This window comes from Heptranchias perlo, chromosome 26, assembly GCF_035084215.1.
Source record: "Heptranchias perlo isolate sHepPer1 chromosome 26, sHepPer1.hap1, whole genome shotgun sequence".
Classification (NCBI taxonomy): Eukaryota; Metazoa; Chordata; class Chondrichthyes; order Hexanchiformes; family Hexanchidae; genus Heptranchias; species Heptranchias perlo.
The window spans coordinates 10830140-10853374 of NC_090350.1; the positions used below are offsets into that span (position 1 = coordinate 10830140).

The following is a 23235-nucleotide window of genomic DNA, read 5'->3' on the forward strand; positions in this document are numbered from 1 at the left end:
CTGCCGGAGTTAGTGATTGAAGCAGAGGCCATTGCTGGGAAATTCCTCGGAGCTGATCCTGCTCGCCCAACGTGACTTCGCGGGAAATGCAGCGATCAATGTCAATAGTTAGTTATTAATTTAATTCATTAGTTATTTAATATTCAAAGACTAGGGTGTCAAAGAGGACATTTTCCAGCATTTTCCCCCCTAAATTGCCCTTGGTGGGTGGGGGTTTCCTGTTTTATTGCCTCTCCCAGGAGATCACATGACTGCCGGTGAATGCTGGGTGCTGGGTGTTGTCATGGTGCTTAGGGCAATGTGGCTGGAGTGAGCAACTGGTCTTGTCCTGTCCATGATCGTACAGGTGGTTGAAGGAAACGGGAAATAAAGGAATGTGGGAATAAGGGAATTAGGACTATTGCTCGTTTGGAGGATAAACACCAGCACCGACTGGTTGGGCCGAATGGCCTGTTTCCACGTTGTAATTCCTATGTTGTTCTCACTCCACAAACAGAAGAAAGGGTTTGCCTCACAACAAAACTGCCCCTTTAAGTTACAATGGACGTCCAGCTGTACGGATATGAAGGAATGAAGGAAGGAGGGAGGGGAGGGAGGAAACGGAAGGAACTTGCATTTAGATACCGCCTTTCATGACCTCAGGATGTCCCAAAGCGCTTTACAGCCAATGAAGTACTTTTGAAGTGAGGTCACTGCTCCAAGGAACTGGCCACAGTTCTTACCTCAGCCTCTCATTCTTTGAAGTCACTTATTCACCACCAAGGAATAAAAGTCCCAAAAGGCTTCACAACGGTGAAGATAAGAAGGCACCGAGCATTGGTGTGTTAGGTTTAGGGATGGTGACTGAAGGCAAGATCGAAGAGGAAGGTTTGAGGAGGCTTCTGAAGGAGAGGAGAAGAAGTAGCAAGCTGGACGTCCAGCACAGAGGTCCAGGGTGTGGGGCCAAGCCACTTTAAGGTGGAGCAGAGAAGGAGGGTATGCAAAGGAGGCCAGAGTTGGAAGAGCTTCCACTGAGGGACATTCATTGCCTTCTCTCGGCTGGTGTAATACAACCATTCAGTTACTGGTCAATAAGGTTTAGCTAAGCTCAATGTACTTTGCAGACATCACGGAGCCTTCTAGAAAGGAGAGCTGCCTCGCAGGATCTCCTCAGAGATGACCTCTGTCCTCCTTTCACCTCTGGCTCCTGCTCCCGTACCAACCTTGCCTTTCCTCCAGCTGTTTTCCCAGCCCGGTTTCTCCTGATTTGGGCCTTTCTCCAATCCTAGAATCCTAGAATCATAGAATCATAGAAGTTACAACATGGAAACAGGTCCTTTGGCCCAACATGTCCATGTCGCCCAGTTTATACCACTAAGCTAGTCCCAATTGCCTGCACTTGGCCCATATCCCTCTATACCCATCTTACCCATGTAACTGTCCAAATGCTTTTTAAAAGACAAAATTGTACCCGCCTCTACTACTGTCTCTGGCAGCTCGTTCCAGACACTCACCACCCTTTGAGTGAAAAAATTGCCCCTCTGGACCCTTTTGTATCTCTCCCCTCTCACCTTAAATCTATGCCCCCTCGTTATAGACTCCCCTACCTTTGGGAAAAGATTTTGACTATCTACCTTATCTATGCCCCTCATTATTTTATAGACTTCTATAAGATCATCCCTTAACCTCCTACTCTCCAGGGAAAAAAGTCCCAGTCTATCTAACCTCTCCCTATAAGTCAAACCATCAAGTCCCGGTAGCATCCTAGTAAATCTTTTCTGCACTCTTTCTAGTTTAATAATATCCTTTCTATAATAGGGTGACCAGAACTGTACACAGTATTCCAAGTGTGGCCTTACTAATGTCTTGTACAACTTCAACAAGACATCCCAACTCCTGTATTCAATGTTCTGACCAATGAAACCAAGCATGCTGAATGCCTTCTTCACCACCCTATCCACCTGTGACTCCACTTTCAAGGAGCTATGAACCTGTACTCCTAGATCTCTTTGTTCTATAACTCTCCCCAACGCCCTACCATTAACGGAGTAGGTCCTGGCCCGATTCGATCTACCAAAATGCATCATCTCACATTTATCTAAATTAAACTTCATCTGCCATTCATCGGCCCACTGGCCCAATTTATCAAGATCCCGTTGCAGTCCTAGATAACCTTCTTCACTGTCCACAATGCCACCAATCTTGGTGTCATCTTCAAACTTAATTCCTCCTAAATTCTCATCCAAATCATTAATATAAATAACAAATAACAGCGGACCCAGCACCGATCCCTGAGGCACACCGCTGGACACAGGCCTCCAGTTAGAAAAACAACCCTCTACAACCATCCTCTGTCTTCTGTCGTCAAGCCAATTTTGTATCCAATTGGCTACCTCACCTTGGATCCCGTGAGATTTAACCTTATGTAACAATCTACCATGCGGTACCTTGTCAAAGGCTTTGCTGAAGTCCATGTCGACCACGTCTACTGCACAGCCCTCATCTATCTTCTTGGTTACCCCTTCAAAAAACTCAATCAAATTCGTGAGACATGATTTTCCTCTCACAAAACCATGCTGACTGTTCCTAATCAGTCCCTGCCTCTCCAAATGCCTGTAGATCCTGTCCCTCAGAATACCCTCTAACAACGTACCCACTACAGATGTCAGGCTCACCGGTCTGTAGTGGGTAAGTTGTTAGAGGGTATTCTGCTGCTCTTCTTGTCCTCATCCTGTCCCCATTTTTATTCCTGCCAGTGTTCATCTTTCTCCCGCAGTATTCCAGCTTGAATAAAGCAGATGAATATTGTGTGAAATGTGAGACACTGTAATCATGTGTGTGATGTTATAAATTGGTGCCAAGTGGTGAAGGATAGAATACTAGAGCCTTCTCTTTAGTTGTTTCCAAGCCTTTATTCATAGGGATTTCCCCTTACACATACACCACACCCCAGCTAAGCTCTCCTATAAATGGATACGAGAGAGTCCCCACCACCTGAATACAATTAACACTCATTGATATAAAACATACAAATAACATGTGAATGTTTATTCTGCTGATTGATAGTACAAGGGGCTGTGAGAGTACAGTATCAAGTCGCCGTCCCCGTCCCCGTCCCCCCTTTGCTCTGCAGTGATAGACACCCCTTCTCCACAGCACCGTGTGGTACAGGTTAGAGGTCAGTGACTGACAGGAAGTCATGCTAATTCTGAGCACTCTAAATAGCCCGGAAACGGACTTACTATCAAAACAAAATAATGTCTCTAGAACCACACGTGGAAAATTATAGGTCAGCCTCAATTACACCAACAGTCCATAATTATCCATAAAAGTTTGAGGCAGTTTCCTTTTTTAGAAAGACCTTGCTGAGAGGACAGTCAGTCCGCCTGATCTTGTGACACTGCCCTTCCTTACACTCAGTCATTGGCAACTAGCTCTGTTCCTAGTGGGTCAGTTGTTAAACTTTAATCCAATTGACTGACTCGTATAATTTGCTCAATACTTCCCACAAAATGAATTAAAAGATGGCTGAGTGAATATATCCAGAGTATCAGAGCCATACGTACCATAGGAACAGAAGGAGGCCACACAGCCCCGCGAGGCTGCTCCACCAATCTATTAGATCATGGCTGATCTGTACCTCAACTCCATTTACCCGCCTTTGATCCATAATCCCTCGATACCCTAATAAATATCGAACAAAAATCTATCGATCTCAATCTAGAAAGCTCCAATTGGCTCAGCATCCACAGCCTATCAGGGAAGATAGTTTCAGATTTCAACAATCTTTTGTGTGGGAAAAGTGCTTCCAGATTTCTCCCCTGAACAGCCTAGCACTAATTTTAAGATCATATCCCCTTGTTCTTGATTCTCCCACCAGAGGAAATAGTTTCTCAATATTTACCCTATCAAATCCTTTCAACATTTTAAACACCTCAATCAAATCACCCCTCAATCCCCTAAACTCAAGGGAATGCAAGCCAAGTTTATGCAACCTGTCCTCGTAATTTAACCCCCTAAGCCCCGGTATCGTTCCGGAACACCGGTAGAGTCTCAGGTCCGATTCCCGCTCTGTGCTCACTTAGCTGATCTCAGCCAGGGTGGCCGTAGGGGTCCAGCAATTGAACTCAGCTCCCGGGGATAAGGGAGTGAAAAATCGGCTCCTGATTGATTGCCAGCAATTCCTACTGGAAATGTGCTGTGTGTGTCTGAAGAGGCCTTGTTTGCAAAGCTCCTATTGGTCAAATCGCCTAACAACAAGCCAACCGCATGAATAATGGGCACTTAGAGCAGGTAAAGATTCCCGAGCCTCAAAACAAAAGGATTACCATCCTGTTCCAGAATTAGACATCTCCCAATTTATTTAATAGTATGTTTGAAGAGATCACAAATTATGACTTTCCTTTTTAATTGTGCCCACATCCTTTATTCTATTTTAGAGGAAGAGGATTTCTATTGAGAGATTTCTGTTTAATCAGTGGTCCTGGGAACACACTCACTATTTCCTTTTGCCCTCAATTCCCATTTTGTGTTTTGTTAGCTTTAAACAGTGGAGCTAAACCCTTCACTGTGTGTGAGCTGTGTGGTAATGAGGATCTGTGTCAGTGATTTAGCATTACTCAACAGGCAAGCACTTGAATGGATTATCAGAGCCCTGTCTGTGTTGCCAGGATCTTATTCCCTTTTCTGAAATCGTTATCTTGCTCGTAAACTGTAAGCCCAGTAAGAGCAGTGTGTTGCTGCCTGATTTGCTGGAAACTGTTTTGATCACTCCGTTTACAATGGGAGTCTCAAGCCAAGGCCATTCTAAATTTGTTGGATATTTAGGAAGACAGGAACAGGAGCAGGCCGTTCAGCCCCTCGAGCCTGTTCCGCCATTCAATGAGATCATGGCTGATCTTTATCTTAACTCCATTTACCTGCCTTGGTTCCATTTGCTGAGGATCAGTGGTGGAGGAGAGGAGAGGGGAATTGGAGGAGAAATAAAAAACATTCCAAAGCCCTGTGACAGTGAGGGGGTCTGTCTCCATGTACTCCACAGTGATCAAAACTCTTTTTATATATTTCAAAATATACTTTATTTCATAAAATTTAAAGATATACACAAATCAATGTAAAAAGGCACAATTTCAAGCAATACAGTTCAAACCGATACAATGCGGATTTTACACACCATGATCTCGTTTTTACAATTCAAAACACGGTACATGTTTTCGAATACATTCTGTACAATATAAGGTGAGGTGGCCTTACACGGAGGCCTTTCCCCATGGAGCCTTTGGGTAGGCCGCACCTCGCTTCAGTGTGTCCCGCAGCACGTACCCCTAGACCTTGGAATGTGCCAGTCGGCAACACTCGGTCTTGGACAGTTCCTTCAGCAGGAAGACCAGCAGGTTTCGGGCGGACCAAAGGGCCTCCTTCACCGAGTTGATGGTCTTCCAGCCGCAGGTGATATCTGTCTCGGTGTGCGACCCGGGGAACAGCTCATAGAGCTCAGCGTCTTGTGTTACCGAGCTATTGGGGATGAACCGGGACAGATACCAACGCATCTCTCTCCACACCTTCTGCGCGAAGGGGCAGTCCATCAGGAGGTGGACGATGGTCTCGTCCCCGCCGCAGCTTCAAGGGCAGCTCACGGTGGCGCTGAGATTCTGCGCATGTTGGAAAGACCGCACTGGGAGGGCCCTTCTCACCACGTCCTAGTCAGTTCTGGCAACGAGATGTTCTGCGAAATGGCATCGACCGTCTGGTTGGCGAACTGCCCGATCAGATCCAACCTCTCCTTTCCCGCAGGACTCTCATCCGACCGGATCTGTTTCTTACCTACTCTCAGAGTGAGACCAGGATTTGGTGAGATTTTAATTCTCCACCAATCCCTACCCCCAAAGCACATTGACTTCTTACTGGTCTCCAGTTCTGAAGGCTGCAGTCACAGGTGACCCATGTGAACTAGAGGGTGTGTGTTGCCGGGGTGCCTGACCATGGAAGGTCATCACCTTGGAGCCCTCCAGCAGGGGTCACTGATAGTGATCACGCTGGTTTTCCCCTTCCTAACCCAGGGATGCTGAGGTCAAATATAGAGCCCTAACCGCTGCATTCTACAACATCAGGAGATTTACATCACGATATCAGCCCACTGCTTAGTGCTTGGGAACAGGAACCCCAGTTGGTTTTCCCTTTTCTAAGCCAGGTATGCTGAGACTGATTGTAGCTGCTCGATCTGTCGGCTTAAACTTATATCAGCAGGATCAGCACAGACTGGGGATTGAACCTCCGACTTGTCTGGGTCTGTATGGTGGAATAGCACACTGGGCAGTGCATTTAGTCACTGAGGTACCCCAGGAGCTCCCTTTACAGTGACCACACTTCAAAAGTACTTTAGTGCTTTGGGACATCCTGAGGTCGTGGAAGGTGCTATATAAATACAAGCCCTTCCCTCTTCCTTTCTTTTAAGCACGTACGCAGTCCCCCTCTACCACACATTATATAGTCGAGCATTCCGCGCTTAAGGACGTCGCAAGCTTCAGCACACCCCAATCCCAGTGGGCTAGTCTCATCCTGGGAGAACCACCTTCTTGATCATGGTCTCTGCCCTGCCTGGTAAGTGTGTTGAGTTAAGATCATCTTAGCTGGTTTCTAATTGGGGCTATACAGTTGGTTATCAGCAGGCTTGGGCTGCTGGCAGGGGCGGCTGGGGGGAGAGGGGGGGTGCAGTGGGGGGAGATATCAGCCAAGGTTCCCACTACTGGTCACTATTCAGTGACTTCTGTTGTGTAGACATTAGGTTAGGACAGAGTTACGCTTGGCTGTGATGCCCTCTGCGGTCGAATAGCCAGCACTAACACCTCACCCTCGAAGCGCACTTGATGTACTTGAAAGAGTCAAACGGCGCCCGTAGAACTGCACCCCAGCGACAGTCAGCACCTTCAGTAGAGGAGGGGCGAAAACTTAGCTGAGAAAAACGATTTTGATTTTAAAAATGAGCCCGCAGCCTTCAAAGAGGCTAATAATTCTGCCGTCCCATATTCCACCACAGTGGAGGCAGCTTTTCAGCTGCGTTGTCAGCCTCAGCTTCATCGTCGCCCCATCCCCCACGCCTGATCGGAGCCACTGAGCAGAATAGGCTAAAATCATAAAGAGGTTTATGGTCAGCTGCCAAGTGGACGGCCCCCCAAGGACGAGAAATGAGATCCTACAAATGAAGAAAAGGTGACAGGCTTCCTTATATCCTTTATAAAAACAACAACTTACATTGATATAGCGCCTTTAACGTTGTAAAACCTCCCAAGGCGCTTCCCAGGAGCGTAATCAGATAAAAATTGACGCTGAGCCAAAGAAGGAAACATTAGGACAGGCGACCAAAGGCTTGGTTAAAGAGGTAGGTTTTAAGGAGCGTCTTGAAGGAGAAGAGAGAGGTGGAGGATGTTTTACTATGTTAAAGAAGCTGTATAAATGTATGTTGTGTTGTAAAGTACTGTGTCTACCCGTGATGTACCTGATCGGGCAGTGTAGAGGGAGCTGGATTCTGCATCGAACCCCTGCTGTGCCTGACCTAGGAACACTTGCTGGGCCAGTACAGTGGGAATCCGTGTTCTATCATATGACTAGACCGAGGCTTATCCTGGTTTTTTAATAGATTTATTTATAAGAAACTAAACAGTATTTGACTTTACTTCTACAAAAGAGTCTCACAGAGGACCTAGCAACAACTTCTGTAAACAATAAACATTCCACTGTCAGTCATCTGATACAAAATCTATTAAAGAGGTAATGTCAGTCAAATATTTAAGTACAGCTTATACGGTCCCTTCGTAGGAGTGTTTTGGTGAGACAGTGTAGAGGGAGATTTACCCTGTATCTAATCTATGCTTTACCTGCCCTGGGAGTGTTTCATGGGACGGTGCAAGGGAGCTTTACTCTGGATCTAATCCATGCTGTACCTGCCCTTGGAGTGTTTGACGGGACAGTGTAGAGGGAGCTTTACTCTCTATCTAATCCGCGCTGTGTCTGACCTGGGAGTGTTCAGTAGGACAGTGCAGAGGGAGCTTTACTCTGTATCTAACCCGTGCTGTACCTGCTTTGGGAGTGTTTGATGGGACAGTGTAGAGGGAGCTTTACTCTGTATCTAACCCATGTTGTACCTGCCCTGGCAGTGTTTGATGGGACAGTGTAGTGGGAGCTTTACTTTGTATCTAACCCATGTTGTACCTGGCCTGGCAGTGTTTGATGGGACAGTGTAGAGGGAGCTTTACTCTGTATCTAACCCATGTTGTACCTGCCCTGGGAGTGTTTGATGGGACAGTGTAGTGGGAGCTTTACTCTGTATCTAACCCATGTTGTACCTGCTTTGGGAGTGTTTGATGGGACAGTGTAGAGGGAGCTTTACTCTGTATCTAACCCATGTTGTACCTGCCCTGGCAGTGTTTGATGGGACAGTGTAGTGGGAGCTTTACTCTGTATCTAACCCATGTTGTACCTGCCCTGGCAGTGTTTGATTGGACAGTGTAGAGGGAGCTTTACCCTGTATCTAACCCATGTTGTACCTGCCCTGGCAGTGTTTGATGGGACAGTGTAGAGGGAGCTTTACTCTGTATCTAACCCATGTTGTACCTGCCCTGGGAGTGTTTGATGGGACAGTGTAGTGGGAGCTTTACTCTGTATCTAACCCATGTTGTACCTGCTTTGGGAGTGTTTGATGGGGCAATGTAGAGGGAGCCTTACTCTGTATCTAACCCATGTTGTACCTGCCTTGGGGGTGTTTGATGGGACAGTGTAGTGGGAGCCTTACTCTGTATCTAACCCATGTTGTATCTGCTTTGGGAGTGTTTGATGGGACATTTCCACATCGTTCACCTGAGGAAGGAGGTAGCCTCTGAAAGCTTGTGAATTTAAAATAAAATTGCTGGACTATAACTTGGTGTTGTAAAATTGTTTACAAGTGTTTGATGGGACAGTGTAGAGGGAGCTTTACTCTGTATCTAACCCGTGCTCTACCTGCCTTGGGAGTGCTTGATGGGACAGTGTGGAGGGAGTTTTACTCTGTATCTAACCTGTGCTGTCCTTGGGCTATCAGTGTTTGATGGGACACTGGGGACCAAAGGAAAATATGTTGTTTCCCAGCACTGCATTCCTCACCTTGATGCAACATTAGAAGCAATGAATTAGGACACACAGAGACTGTTTAGATTTGTTAAGCAAAGACAGTGAGTCGTACTGAAACCGAGCGAAAGCTGCCACCGGAACCATTCTTTTGATGGCGGCCATCTGAAGATTTCAAATGACATGTTTGGTGAAGCGCGAGGTCCTGTGTAAGGGTGTCTCACAGAGCAGCTGGGGGGCCTTTCCTGCTTCCGATTGTCATGGTAATGAGAGGGAGTGTTTGCAACAGCCCTTGAAAAGCTCAGCGACAGCCCCCGAAATGCAACAACAACAACAACAAGTTGAGTTTATTCTAAACTTTGTTCCTTGGAGTGAGGAAGGCACCTGAAGGAAGGGGTCAGTTGCTAACAGTAACTCAGGGACAGATGTCGGGCCTGTTCAGGCTACTGAACGGCCTCCTACTCGAGTGATCAAGACTTGCTCCCTTGGAGGATTTGGAACGGACTCGCATTGTGTGAGGACACAGGGACAACAGCTGACACTCTGCATATTCATCACAGGCACAGGCATTGTTTGAATGATAAGACCACAATGAAACACATTTCCATACAGAGTAACTGCAGCACACAATCAAATCATTGGGAGAACATGCTCTATTTGCCTTGGGCCTCTGAACAATCAATTGGAATTTGCATTACAAACAGACTGAGATAATGCCGACACATAAATGTTAAGTGGCACTGTTTACATCTCTCTTTCTTCTGCGTTAGGTGCTATTTATTTCCCATTTATTGATTATTTTCCTGTTGGTGCTTTTAGGATCCACCCCTGCCCCCGGTCAATGAGACAGGCAGCCGACTTTCTCTCAACTCTCCCCCACTGTGACCGCCCACTGAAAAAAAGAACTTTATACAACATCTCTCACAGCCTCAGGGCTTCCCAAAGTGCTTTACAGTCAATGAAGTACTTTTTGAAGGGTGGTCACTGTTGTGATCTGGGAAACGTGGCAGCCAGTTTGCGCACAGCAAGGTCCCACAAACAGCAATGAGAAAATGATCAGATGATCTGTTTTAGTGTGGTTGGTTGAGGGATAAATATAGGCCCGGACACCGGGGAGAACTCCCCAGCAATTCGTCAAATAATGCCGTGGGATCTTTTACATCCAACTGGGAGGGCAGACGGGGCCTCGGTTTAACGTATCACCTGAAAAATGGCACCTCTGACAGTGCAGCACTTCCTCAGTACTGCAATGGGGAGTGTTGGCCTAGATTTCTTGAGACACGTACACAACAGGTCAAAGCCCACGGTGTAGGAGACTACCCAGGGTCAAAATGAGGAGAAAGGAGGAGGTTAATGGGGAAATAGTAATTAGGTGACACAAAGATTGGGTTTTATTAATCCACCTGCTGAAAGAGTGGGACAGACTGTGCCATAGACTCTAACAGCTGCCACGAGGTGTGCTGAGTTCCTTGGTGATTTTTCTTCTCCCTCCCTTCTCCCTGAGATGAAACTCTCTGCCACTCTAAGGTCTTCTGCCTGGAACTGGAATCAGTACCAGGGTCGTTCATCTATAAAAAATACCAGTTTGAATCATTTTGAGCTGGGATTTGCACCCGGAACTTCCAGCACTGAATGGGAATCCAGAACGACACCAGTAGAGCAACTGGGACACTGAACGGGAATCCAGAACTCAACCAGTAGAGCTACTGGGGCACTAAATGGGAGTCCAGTACTCCACCATTAGAGCTACTGGGGCACTGAATGGGAATCCAGAATTCAACCAGCAGAGCTACTGGGACACTGAATGGGAATCCAGAACTTAACTAGTAGAGCTACTGGGACACTGAATGGGAATTCAGAACTCAGCCAATGGAGCTACTGGACCCTCTGATGGGGAATGTAACACTCTGTTCCTGTAGCTACCATTCCTCTGAATGGAGAGTCAGTTCCTATGCTGCAGCTATCCAGCCCTCTGATTGGGAGCCCTACACTGTATCGGTACACCTGTTGGACTTTATCAAGTTGATTCCAACACTTTAGCACTGGAGTTGCCAGTCCCTCTGAATGGAAGTCCAAAGCTCTGCTGCCAGAGCCTCTTTCAATGGGAGCACTGCTAGAGATAATAAGAACAGTTCTGCAGGTCTTCGTTAATATACATTTAGCACTGTAAAATGAAAGGACTTACATTTATAAAGCGTTTTTCATGACATCCTAGAGTGTTTCAGTCAATGAAGTACTTTTGAAGTGTAATCACTGTTGTAATGCATGGAAATGTGGCAGCCAATTTGAGCATAGCAAGATCCCACAAATAGCAATGTGACAATGACCAGATAATCTGTTTTTTAGTGATGTTGGTTGAGAATAAATATTGGTCAGGAATTTCCTTTCTATTCTCGAATAATGCCGTGGGATCTTTTACATCCACCTGAGAGAGCAGGTGGGACCTCAGTTTAACGTCTCATCCAAAGGACAGCACCTCCGACAGTGCAGCACTCCCTCAGTACTCCACTGGAGTGTCAGCCTGGATTTTGTGCTCAAGTCTCTGGAATGGGACTTGAATCTACAACATTCTGACTCAGAGGCGAGAGTGCTACCCACTGAGCCCGGCCCTGTAATGCCAAATAATCCATCACCCCAGCACAGTTAGTGCCTCATGAAAGCAATGTATCCATCCCACGCTGTCTGCTTTTAGGATTTTGATTGATATCAGCAACAGATGACTTGTCCTCTGATCACTTCTCTTTGGCTCCCTGCAGACTGTGGGGAGATTTACAGAGATTGGTATGTACCCCTCCCGGGCCCCATCTTACCAAGACTGGAAGTGCTTGTGGAGGGCAGAGGCAGAGAATGTGGCAGGTGCTGCAAGTACTGATGAGTCACAGTCAATCAGGACCCCCGGAGTGTCTGGGGAGAAAGGGCATCAGAGGTCAAGAGAGCTGAGTGTGACTGTTTGGAATTTATTAATGGCAGATGCTCTTTACAAACCTGGGCATGTGGCACTGGGGCAGCTCTCAGACAATTGGAAGCAGCAGCCCAGAGCGTGACGGAGGGTAACAGGATCTACAAAGGCGTGAAGTGCCCACCCAGTTGTTCCACTTCACCTTTTCTTTCCAGTGAAGCATGTTTTCGTCTCTTTTAAGTATCGTTGAAAAATCAGTTTAAATCTCATTAATTGTCCTTGCGAAAGGCGTCATGTTCTTTTGTGGGTCTGTCTCCACAAACTAATACACCAGACACCCCACCCATCCCCTTTAAAAGTGAAGCAGAGTAAGAGTATTCTATTAAAGGGGATGTTTTACACTTTCTATTACTGAGCAAGCTTTAGACCACTCCGTCTTGTATCAATGATATGCACAAAAAGGGCTGTTTTGTTGTTATATTAAGTAAAGGAAAGAAAGGCTTGCATTTATCTAGCGCCTTTTACAATCTCAGGACGCCCCAAAGTGCTTTACAGCCAATAAAGTAGATTCTGAAATGTAATCACTGTTGTAATGTAGGAAACGCGGCAGCCAATTTGCCCACAGCAAGGTCCCACAAACAGCAATGTGATAATGACCAGATAATCTGTTTTTAGGTTTTGTTTAAGGGATAAATATTGGCCAGGACGCCGGGGAGAACTCCCCTACTCTTCTTCGAATAGTGCTGTGGGATTTATTCCGTCCACCTGAGAGGGCAGACGGGGCCTCGGTTTAACGTCTCATCTGAAAGACAGCGCCTTCGACAGTGCAGCACTCCCTCAGTACAACACTGGAGTGTCAGTCTGGATTTTAATTTTAATTTAGATTTATTATACTTTATTTAAATCAAATAAATAAAGAATAATGAAAGTGAGACTCTGATGGCTTAATTGCCCAAAGGCAGTGTGTAACCAAGGCAAACATCCCGTCCTCACACGCACTTTTTCCATTAGGATTTACTGCATAACAGTGGGAAGCAGAAACCCCGATGAAGTATTCCTCTCCCTGTCCCAGCAACACCGCTGCCACCAACTGAGATCAGTTAACTCAGCACAGACCAGGGACTGAACTTCAATGCCATCCTGATGCAAGTCATGATGTGGAGATGCCGGTGATGGACTGGGGTTGACAATTGTAAACAATTTTACAACACCAAGTTATAGTCCAGCAATTTTATTTTAAATTCACAAGCTTTCGGAGACTTCCTCCTTCCTCAGGTAAATGTTTCAGGAGCTCCTTGAAGCCTACGCATTTATACATATAGAACAATACATGGTGTTTACAGACTGCCCCTGCAACTGCCCGTTGCCAAGGCAATCACCGTGTTCAGACAGAGAGGTGTCACCTGCAGAACCCCCGAATACACATTCAACAAAAAAACAAACAGGGAAAAAAAAACAGAGAAAAAAAACAGAGAGAGGCAGAAACATCCGGAAGGCAGAGAGAGCCAGCAAATGACCCATTATATTAAAAACAGATAGCATTTGTTCGCTGGTGGGGTAACGTGTAGCGTGACATGAACCCAAGATCCCGGTTGAGGCCGTCCTCATGGGTGCGGAACTTGGCTATCAATTTCTGCTCGACGATTTTGCGTTGTCGTGTGTCTCGAAGGCCGCCTTGGAGTACGCTTACCCGAAGGTCGGTGGATGAATGTCCATGACTGCTGTCGCGACACTACAGACTTCCTACAAAAACTCAGTACCCACGGACCAGTTGAACCAGGAACACTTCTCACCACGATGGACGTCTCGGCACTATACACCAGTATCCCCCACGATGACGGCATCGCTGCGACAGCATCAATACTCAACACCAACAACAGCCAATCTCCGGAAGCCATCCTACAACTCATCCGCTTCATCCTGGATCACAATGTCTTCACCTTCGATAACCAGTTCTTTACCCAAACACACGGAACAGCCATGGGGACCAAATTCGCACCCCAATACGCCAACATTTTCATGCACAAGTTCGAGCAGGACTTCTTCACTGCACAAGACCTCCAACCAACACTATACACCAGATACATCGACGACATTTTCTTTCTATGGACCCACGGCAAGGAATCACTAAAGAGACTACACGATAACATCAACAAGTTCCATCCCACCATCAAGCTCACCATGGACTACTCCTCAGAATCAGTTTCTTTCTTGGACACACGAATCTCCATCAAAGACGGGCACCTCAGCACCTCACTCTACCGCAAGCCCACGGACAACCTCACGATGCTCCACTTTTCCAGCTTCCACCCTAACCACGTCAAAGAGGCCATCCCCTATGGACAGGCCCTGCGAATACACAGGGTCTGCTCAGACGAGGAGGAACGCGATGGACACCTACAGACGCTGAAAGACGCCCTAGTAAGAACGGGATATGACGCTCGACTCATCGATCGACAGTTCCGACGGGCCACAGCAAAAAATCGCATAGACCTCCTCAGGAGACTAACACGGGACGCAACCAACAGAGTACCCTTTGTCGTCCAGTACTTCCCCGGAGCGGAGAAACTACGCCATGTTCTCCGCAGCCTTCAACATGTCATCAATGAGGACAAACACCTCGCTATGGCCATCCCCACACCTCCACTACTCGCCTTTAAACAGCCACCCAACCTCAAACAGACCATCGTTCGCAGCAAATTACCTAGCTTTCAAGAGAACAGCGTCCACGACGCCACACAACCCTGCCACGGTAACCTCTGCAAGACATGCCAGATCATCGACACAGATACCACCATCACACGAGAGGACACCACCCACCAGGTGCATGGTTCATACTCCTGTGACTCGGCCAACGTTGTCTACCTCATACGTTGCAGGAAAGGATGCCCCAGAGCATGGTACATTGGCGAGACCATGCAGACGCTGCGACAACGGATGAACGGACACCGCGCAACAATCGCCAAACAGGAGGGTTCCCTCCCAGTCGGGGAACACTTCAGCAGTCATGGACATTCATCCACCGACCTTCGGGTAAGCGTACTCCAAGGCGGCCTTCGAGACACACGACAACGCAAAATCGTCGAGCAGAAATTGATAGCCAAGTTCCGCACCCATGAGGACGGCCTCAACCGGGATCTTGAGTTCATGTCACGCTACACGTTACCCCACCAGCGAACAAATGTTATCTGTTTTTAATATAATGGGTCATTTGCTGGCTCTCTCTGCCTTCCGGATGTTTCTGCCTCTCTCTGTTTTTTTTCTCTTTTTTTTTCCCTGTTTGTTTTTTTGTTGAATGTGTATTCGGGGGTTCTGCAGGTGACACCTCTCTGTCTGAACACGGTGATTGCCTTGGCAACGGGCAGTTGCAGGGGCAGTCTGTAAACACCATCTATTGTTCTATATGTATAAATGCGTAGGCTTCAAGGAGCTCCTGAAACATTTACCTGAGGAAGGAGGAAGTCTCCGAAAGCTTGTGAATTTAAAATAAAATTGCTGGACTATAACTTGGTGTTGTAAAATTGTTTACAATCCTGATGCAATGCATGTATTCATGGAGCTAGTGGGGGAAAGGCTACTATATGAATGAAAGACTTGCATTTAAATAGCATCTATCACCAGCTCAGGATGTCCCAAAGCACTTCACAGATGAATGACTTCTGAAGTGTGGTCACTGTTGTAACACTCAAACCAATTTGGTCCCACAAACAGCAATGAGATAAATGACCAGATCATCTGTTTTAATTATGTTACTTGAAGGATAAATATTGGCCAAGACACTACTAGAGCTCCCTAGAATAGTGCCATGGGATCTTTTACATCCACAGAAAGGGCCTTAGTTTAATGTGCTAAAGGCAGCACCTTCAACTGTACAGCACTCCCTCAATACTGCAGTTTAAGTTTCTGGAGTGGGGCTTGAACCTATGACCTTTTGAGTCAAAGGCGAGAGTGCTACCTCTGAGCCAAGGCTGACACCTACAGTACCTTGGCCCAAAGCAGAGTTCAAACTTTCATAGTAACATAGGAACAGGAGTAGGCCATTCAGTCCCTCGAGCCTGTTCCGCCATTCAATTAGATTATGGCTGATCTGTGTCTTAACTCCATCTACCCGCCTTGGTTCCGCAACCCTTAATACCCTTGCCTAACAAAAATCTATCAACATTGCTGGCTGGGCCTGTGAGGTCGGAGTTATTGTGGATATAGATCATCGTTCAATAACGTACAGTAGGAGCATTAACACTCAAATATATGGAATGTAGCTAGATGTTAGATCTTTGTGCCTGCAGTGAATTTTTACAATCATAAGACCATGGATTGAAAACAGATGATATACAGTACCAGCAAGTAAACCTAGTGAAACATAACTGCACATCTATCAATAAACTGCACGTGATTCAGCTCCTATCTGCTTTCACTTACCACTGCAGCAACTAAATTTGGCAGCAGCCTCGTGAAGCTCTCTTGTCTGACTGGCTGGTTTAGATTTGCATATCCAATCAAAGAGCCAGGTCCTAAAAACTCAATTGGCCAATTGTCTCTCTTGCGCCTAAAAAATGTGAAGTCGCCCATAACACAGAGAATAGAGGAGACAGGACTAAGGTGTGACGTAGTTTAGGATCCTTTAAACTTGAGAACAATCCCCACCGTTTACACTGTCCGCCTATATCGGGCAAATAGCGCTAACCATTTGCCATTTCCACTGCAGCCAATTACAAAGGTGTTGCTTATTATGTATTGAATGCGCCGGCTATTTTGGACAATTCAATATGCTTTTCGCACCTAGTGTGATCGATTACTGTTAACCATTCACCTGAGGAGCTGAGTGTCTCAATACTGCAGTTGGCCATTGTTTGTATCCGGGAGTTTGGTGAACTAATGACCAAGTGAAGGGATTAGATACATACAAGATTCTGAGGGGACTTGATATGGTAGATGCTGAGAAGATGTTACCCCCTCATGGGGGAATCTAAAACTAGGGGGCATAGTCTCAGAATAAGGGGTCACCCGTTTAAGACAGAAATGAGGAGGAATTTCTTCTCCCAGAGGGTTGTGAATCTTTGGAATTCTTTACCCCAAGAAGCTGTGGAGGCTGAGTCATTGAATACATTCAAGGCTGAGTTAGACAAATTTTTGATCAGCAAGGGAGTCAAAGGATATGGGGAAAGGGCGGGAAAGTGGAGTTGAGGTAAAAATCGATCAGCCATGATCTCATTGAGTGGCGGAGCAGGCTCAAGGGGCCGAATGGCCTACTCCTGCTCCTATCTCTTATGGTTTCTTATGGTCTTATGGATTACATGCATTTACCACCCATCGCTCGGACTACAAGATTTCATTGGTCCAGATTTTGCTGTGGGCAGCGAGCGAACAGTGCCCACCACTCATTAGACTTGCCCGTAGACTTTTCACAGGCTTTTGCATGACAAGCTCCTCTCATCGGGCTCTCAATCCAGCGCGGTCCCCTCTCCCGGGCATCTGGGACCTGTGTGAACGGGACAAACAGCTGTGTATCCCCTTAACCAATCAGATTGAAGCATCGTTAATGAGCAGCGAAGAATCAGAACCAGGAAGTGTGAGTTAGAATAGTGAATTCAATGTCAAATCAGGCACAGAAAGGGAAATAAAGAGAGGGAAAGAAAGATTGAATCAAGAGACAGAAAGAAAAAGTAAAAAAATTAAAAATGTTTCTTTAAATGTCCAACAACAATTAAAATCTGAAGGAATGAGACTCCAGACTTGTAAAAGTTAATTTTTGGTGCCAGAGAGATTGTTTGGCAGTAATTAAGACTTACCACGCCGTTAAAAGGTTGCTTAGACTTAAAAAATTTGATGTACATTTTTTTTGCGAGATTTGTTCATATCAACAACAGCAATAACAACCTGCATTTATATAGCACCTTTAATGTAGTAGAACATCCCAAGGCGCTTCACAGGAGCGATTTTCAAACAAAATTTGACCACGAACCACATAAGAAGATATTACGACAGGTGACCAAAAGCTTGGTCAAAGAGGTAGATTTTAAAGAGCGTCTTAAAGGAGGAGAGAGAGGTAGAGAGGCAGAGAGGTTTAGAGAGGGAATTCCCTCTGTCAGGTCAGTGCAGGAACTTCACGCCATTCCGTTCATTTGAATGGGGAGCCAGACGGCGAGATGCCGTTCTTGCGGAGCTTATGGAGGAGGGTCGCATCTGGTACAGCAACTTCCGGATTTCTGCATAACTGCACATGTGCATTCACCGGAAGTTACTGTCCAAATTGCACAGAAATAATGCTGTTAGCCTCACCATTATTTTCACAGCAAAATCCAGCCCAGTGTCTTTCAAAGTATTGCGTTCCTCTCTTTATTAGGATGTTGATGACACCTATATGAACAAGGTAGAGCTGAAGCCAAACTGGCTAATGACACTGTTTTTATTTGACACTTCGACACTTTTACTGTTCACTGCTTATAGCGGGTGAATCGCGTTCACACCAACACGCTCACCATAAGCCTGGGGACTGTACACAAGAGCACAGAAAGGCCATTCGGTCCGTCCTATCTGGACAGTGTACCAGCAACATATCGTCTGTCTTAAAGTAAATCTTCAATGTAAATTACCAACGGCAATCTTTTTCAAATTCTAATAAGGCAAAGCTTATTAAAACTGAATTGTTCAGTAGTTTCAAGTCTTGCACATCCAGTGCTGATTTAATTGCAAATTAATGTTGCTCCCTCATTCTATTTTCTCTCTTGAAGACATTGTCTGCTTGCTGGGGTACTGTTCTAGAGTGATGGACACTCTCTGGCACGGCTTGCAATTAGCCACTATTCATGTACGAGCTTTGATGATGAGTGTTTGCAAGCTATTCGACAAGCCAGACTCTATCCTCAATCGATGCCCATATAAGTACACATCTGCAGGGGTTGCTGGAGTTGGAACCCTGACTCATGTTTCTTCCCCTCCTCCCAAATCCAGTTGCGTTCCCACCAATCCCGCTGTTGTCCTGACTGAGATCAGCTAACTCAGCACAATCTCGGGGTCAAACGTGTGACCTTCCTGCTCCGTACAGCTCAGTTCCTTGCTGGATATATTCTTATGGACCTCCGAGGGACCCCACTTCACCTGCACAGGCCCCTCCAAAGGCTCGGCCAATTAAATGCATGCCGCGGTACTGAGCCACTCTGACCTGGCGAGTTCCAGATTCAATCCCTGATCTGTGCTGAGCTAACTGATACTAACTGTAGCCACAATGGGAGCAATATAAGTGCCTCAGTGTTTGTGAGTCAGGAAGGAGAAAAAGTAGCCACGGTTCCTACTCCTGATTGAGGTCCAGTGACCCCCCACGCCCCCCCCCTCCACCTCTATTGCTGGAATGTCAACTTGTGGATTTCAGGTGAGGATACAATTGGGGCTTGACTGTGATCATAACAGGGTATGGTAGCATAGTGGTTACATTACTGGAGTAGTAATGCGGATGCCTGGACTAATAATCCAGATGAACGTGAATTCAAATCCCACTCTGGCAGTTTGAGAATTTGAATTAATTTTTTTAAGATTCGGGAAGTAAAAATCTGGTATCAGTAGAAGTGACCCTGAAGCTGTCGGATTGTCGTTAAAAACCCAACTGGTACAACCCAAAGGAAATCTGCCATGCTTATCCAGTCTGGCCTATATGTGACTACAGTCCCACACCAACGTGAATAACACTTAACTGCTTAACTGCCCTCTGAAGTAGCCTAGCCAGCCACTCAGTTGTATTAAAAAGAGGAAGACCCACCACCACCAGGGGTAACTAGTGATGGCCTTGCCAGCGACAGTCACATCCCGAGAATTAGTTCCAAAAAAAAATTTCCCTCCCATGATTGAATAGCACGCTGGCACTCACTATTGTTCACATGTGGGGGACGTATGGGAATGCTGCCACCACCCATGGACTAATATCGTAGCATCAGGGAGAGAGGGAAAAATTGAAAAAGATTCTACGGGCAATTCTGAAGGCCAGGGCAGGGGTTAAATCTCAAACCAAGCTGCTTAACTCAGATACCAACTTGCAGAATCACAAGGACGAGGGAACAACCTAATTAGCCAGTAAATTCAGAACGCCACTGATACTGTGATTCGTCTGAAGGGAAATAGTCAAGTGGCTTTGCTCGAAAGATCTGAAACGATAATTAATCAGTTAACCACAGCAGTCAAAGGAGCCCATCTGTAACTGTCATCAGTTACACAAGAGTATGAGAAGGGTTACTTTCCCTATCCCTCCCTCCCCTCCCCCCACCCCTTTCACACTGGAAAAATAATGACAACGGATCAGAAAGATATGCATTCTCTATAACAAAATGTTTCGTCCTTGTGTTCAAATCCCTCCATGGCCTCGCCCCTCCCTATCTCTGTAACCTTCTCCAGCCCTACAACCCTCTGAGATCTCTGCGCTCCTCCAATTCTGGCCTCTTCTACATCCTCCTTTGCCCCACCATTAGCGGCCGTGCCTTCAGCTGCCTAGGCCGAGCTCCTTAAACCTCTCCGCCTCTCTCTCCCCCTTTCAGACGTTCCTTAAAACCTACCTCTTTGACCAAGCTTTTGGTCACTTGTCCTAATGTCTCCTTCTCTGGCTCGGTGTCAAATTTTGTCTGATCCTGGGGATTAAAGGCACTATCTAAATGCAAGTTGTTGTTGTTCCCTTGAGTTTGCTCATCGGGTCTGTCGGCCATGTTGAGCTGTCCATCAGTTTTTTTCTTTCTCATTGGTTGGGAATTTCCACGGAGACGGTCCCGTTCTGCCACCGTAACTCCACCGGAAACGTCTGGCGGAGCGGAAGAAGCCCAGAGTAAATTCCCGGTGCTTGTGTCTAAATCACTGTTTTACTCCACTTCCAATTAACTCTTTTCCATTTTTGTTATTCACCAATTATATGAAGCAAAACCTTTCTTCCGCTGTTCCAGATTTGTCCACAATCAATTCCACCACAACTTTTTACCCAGGCCAAACAAAAATTCTTGTTCCCAATATGAGGACAGCTTCTGGCTTAGAACCAGGTCTGCTGTTATCCCAGCCTCTGCACAGGCCTGTGGTGTGATCAGGGGCCCAGGCAGTCCTGCTGCAGATGCGGAGTGTGAGCTTTAAGTAGGTGCGTGGGCTCACTCAGCATCTGGACGGGCAAAACAGCTGTTTCCTTGGACATTGATCCTCCTGCTATTGTGCTTTACTTTTTAGAAGCAGCAGGAAGAGCGCTTCCTCAGTTGAGGTCCCAGCCTCGATGCGGAGTGAGCCCTATGCACTCAGTTAAAGCTGCTGCTCTACAGAAGCCTCAGAGTAACATTGGGAACTTGCTAAGAATGGCTCAGGGTTTGTTAACCGTTCCATATCCCTTCTAGATCAAATATTCTGGCATTTGTAATGGTAAATTCTGACCAGTGAAAGAAAGAAGAAAGACTTGCATTTATATAGCATCTTTCACAACCTCAGCACATCCCAAAGCACTTTGCAGCCAATGAAGTACTTCTGAAGTGTGGTCACTATTGTAGTGTAGGAAACACTGCGGCCAACTTGCTCACAGCAAGATCCCACAAAAAGCAACGCGATGATGACCCGATAATCTGTTTCTTAGTGATGTTGGTTGAGGGATAAATATTGGCCAGGCCACCAGAGAGAACTCCCCTGCTCTTCTTCGAAATAGTGCCATGGGATCTTTTATGTCCACCTGAGAGGGCAGACGGGACCTGGGTTTAACGTCTCACCTGAAAGACCACACCTCCGACAGTGCAGCACTCCCTTCGTACTGCATTGGATTATAAGCCTAGATTTTATGCTCAAGTCTCTGGAGTGGGACTTGAACCCACCACCTTCTGACTCAAAGGCGAGAGTGCTACCCACTGAAATTTCAGTGCCACTCAGTTGACCCCTGTGACATAATCCCCTCTGTGATTGAATGTTGAAAGAAAGAAAGACTTGCATTTATACAATGCCTTTCCTGTCCTCATAAAGTGCAAAACGCTTGTTAAAATTTGGATCTGCCATAGATACCTCCTTGAGTTTCATGGCATGTGGATCCCACACCTGTTACAACAACAACTTGCATTTATATAGCACATTTAACGGAGTAAAACGCCCCAAGGTGCTTCACAGGAGCGTAATCAGACAAAATTTGACACCGAACCACATGAAGAGATATTAGGACAGGTAACCAAAAGCTTGGTCAAAGAGGTAGGTTTTAAGGACCATCTTAAAGGAGGAGAGAGAGCGGAGAGGTTTAGGGAGGGAGCTTAGGGCAGCTGAAAACACGGCCGCCAATGATGGAGCGAAGGACGTCAGGGATGCGAAAGAGAGCAGAATTGGTGGAGCGCAGAGATGTCGGCGGGTTGAACGTTCTGGAGTTGACTCACACGACCCAATGTCTACACATGTGATAGTGTAACCCAGAAATTCTCACATTTCACATTGATTCATCTTTTGTCTCAGTTTATGTCCACTGGCCCCAAGCAAAATGAAGCCAGCATCAGATTGGCCCTCTTGCCTCTTTTCCTACTGTGGGTCTTGGGTCTGCTCCACTCCCAAAGGTTGCAGCTGAGGGCCTTAAACCTGCTGTGTGATTCCTCACCCCCAGCCTTTAGGCCTCAGGCCTCCTCCCTACTCCATCTTTGGGTCTTGGGATACTCTCCACTCGTCTGCCACTTCTGACCTCAAGTATTGAGGCTCTTCTTACCCCAGCCCATGTTAACTCCTCACCCACTGCTCCATTTTAACTGCTCCCAGCCTGGTTTCCACCGGGAAGGATGGGTGGGGAGAGGGGGGGGAAATTCCCAGGAGTGTGTCACACGGTATGATATCACACTGATCTGGAACACTGTGTTGCACAGAATGATATCACACTGATCTAGAACATTGTGGCGCACCGTATGATATCACACTGACCTAGAACGTTGTGTCACACTGTATGATAACACACTGATCTAGAACATTGTGTCATACTGTATGATATCGCACTTATCTGGAACATTGTGTCACACTGTATGATATCACATTGATCAGGAACATTGTGTCACATTGTATGATATCACACTGATCCGAAACATTGCGCCACACTGTACGATATCATGCTAATCTGGAACATTGTGTTGCACAGTATGACATCACACTGATCCAGAACATTGTGTCAAACTCTGTGATATCACATTGATCCGGATCACTGTGCCAAGCTGTATGATATTGAACTGATTTGGAACAGTATGTCGCACTGTATGATATTGCACCAATCTGGAACAGAAGGTCTCACTGTATATCAC

General features: G+C 46.3%; 1 protein-coding gene, 1 long non-coding RNA gene and 1 other non-coding gene across 4 annotated transcripts in view; 2 read left to right on the plus strand and 1 right to left on the minus strand.

Annotated features, from left to right (window-relative positions):
• The window catches only part of map7d1a (MAP7 domain containing 1a), a 157389-nt gene that overhangs the window by 27706 nt on the left and 106448 nt on the right, over window positions 1-23235 (plus strand). The gene's annotated exons all lie outside the window — the stretch shown is intronic.
• Window positions 6429-6587, minus strand: LOC137343867 (U1 spliceosomal RNA). The gene has a single exon (XR_010967906.1). It is a non-coding gene; the product is annotated as a U1 spliceosomal RNA (small nuclear RNA).
• Window positions 7171-12909, plus strand: LOC137342505 (uncharacterized). Its single transcript, XR_010967281.1, has 2 exons — window positions 7171-7357; window positions 12653-12909. It is a non-coding gene; the product is annotated as an uncharacterized lncRNA (long non-coding RNA).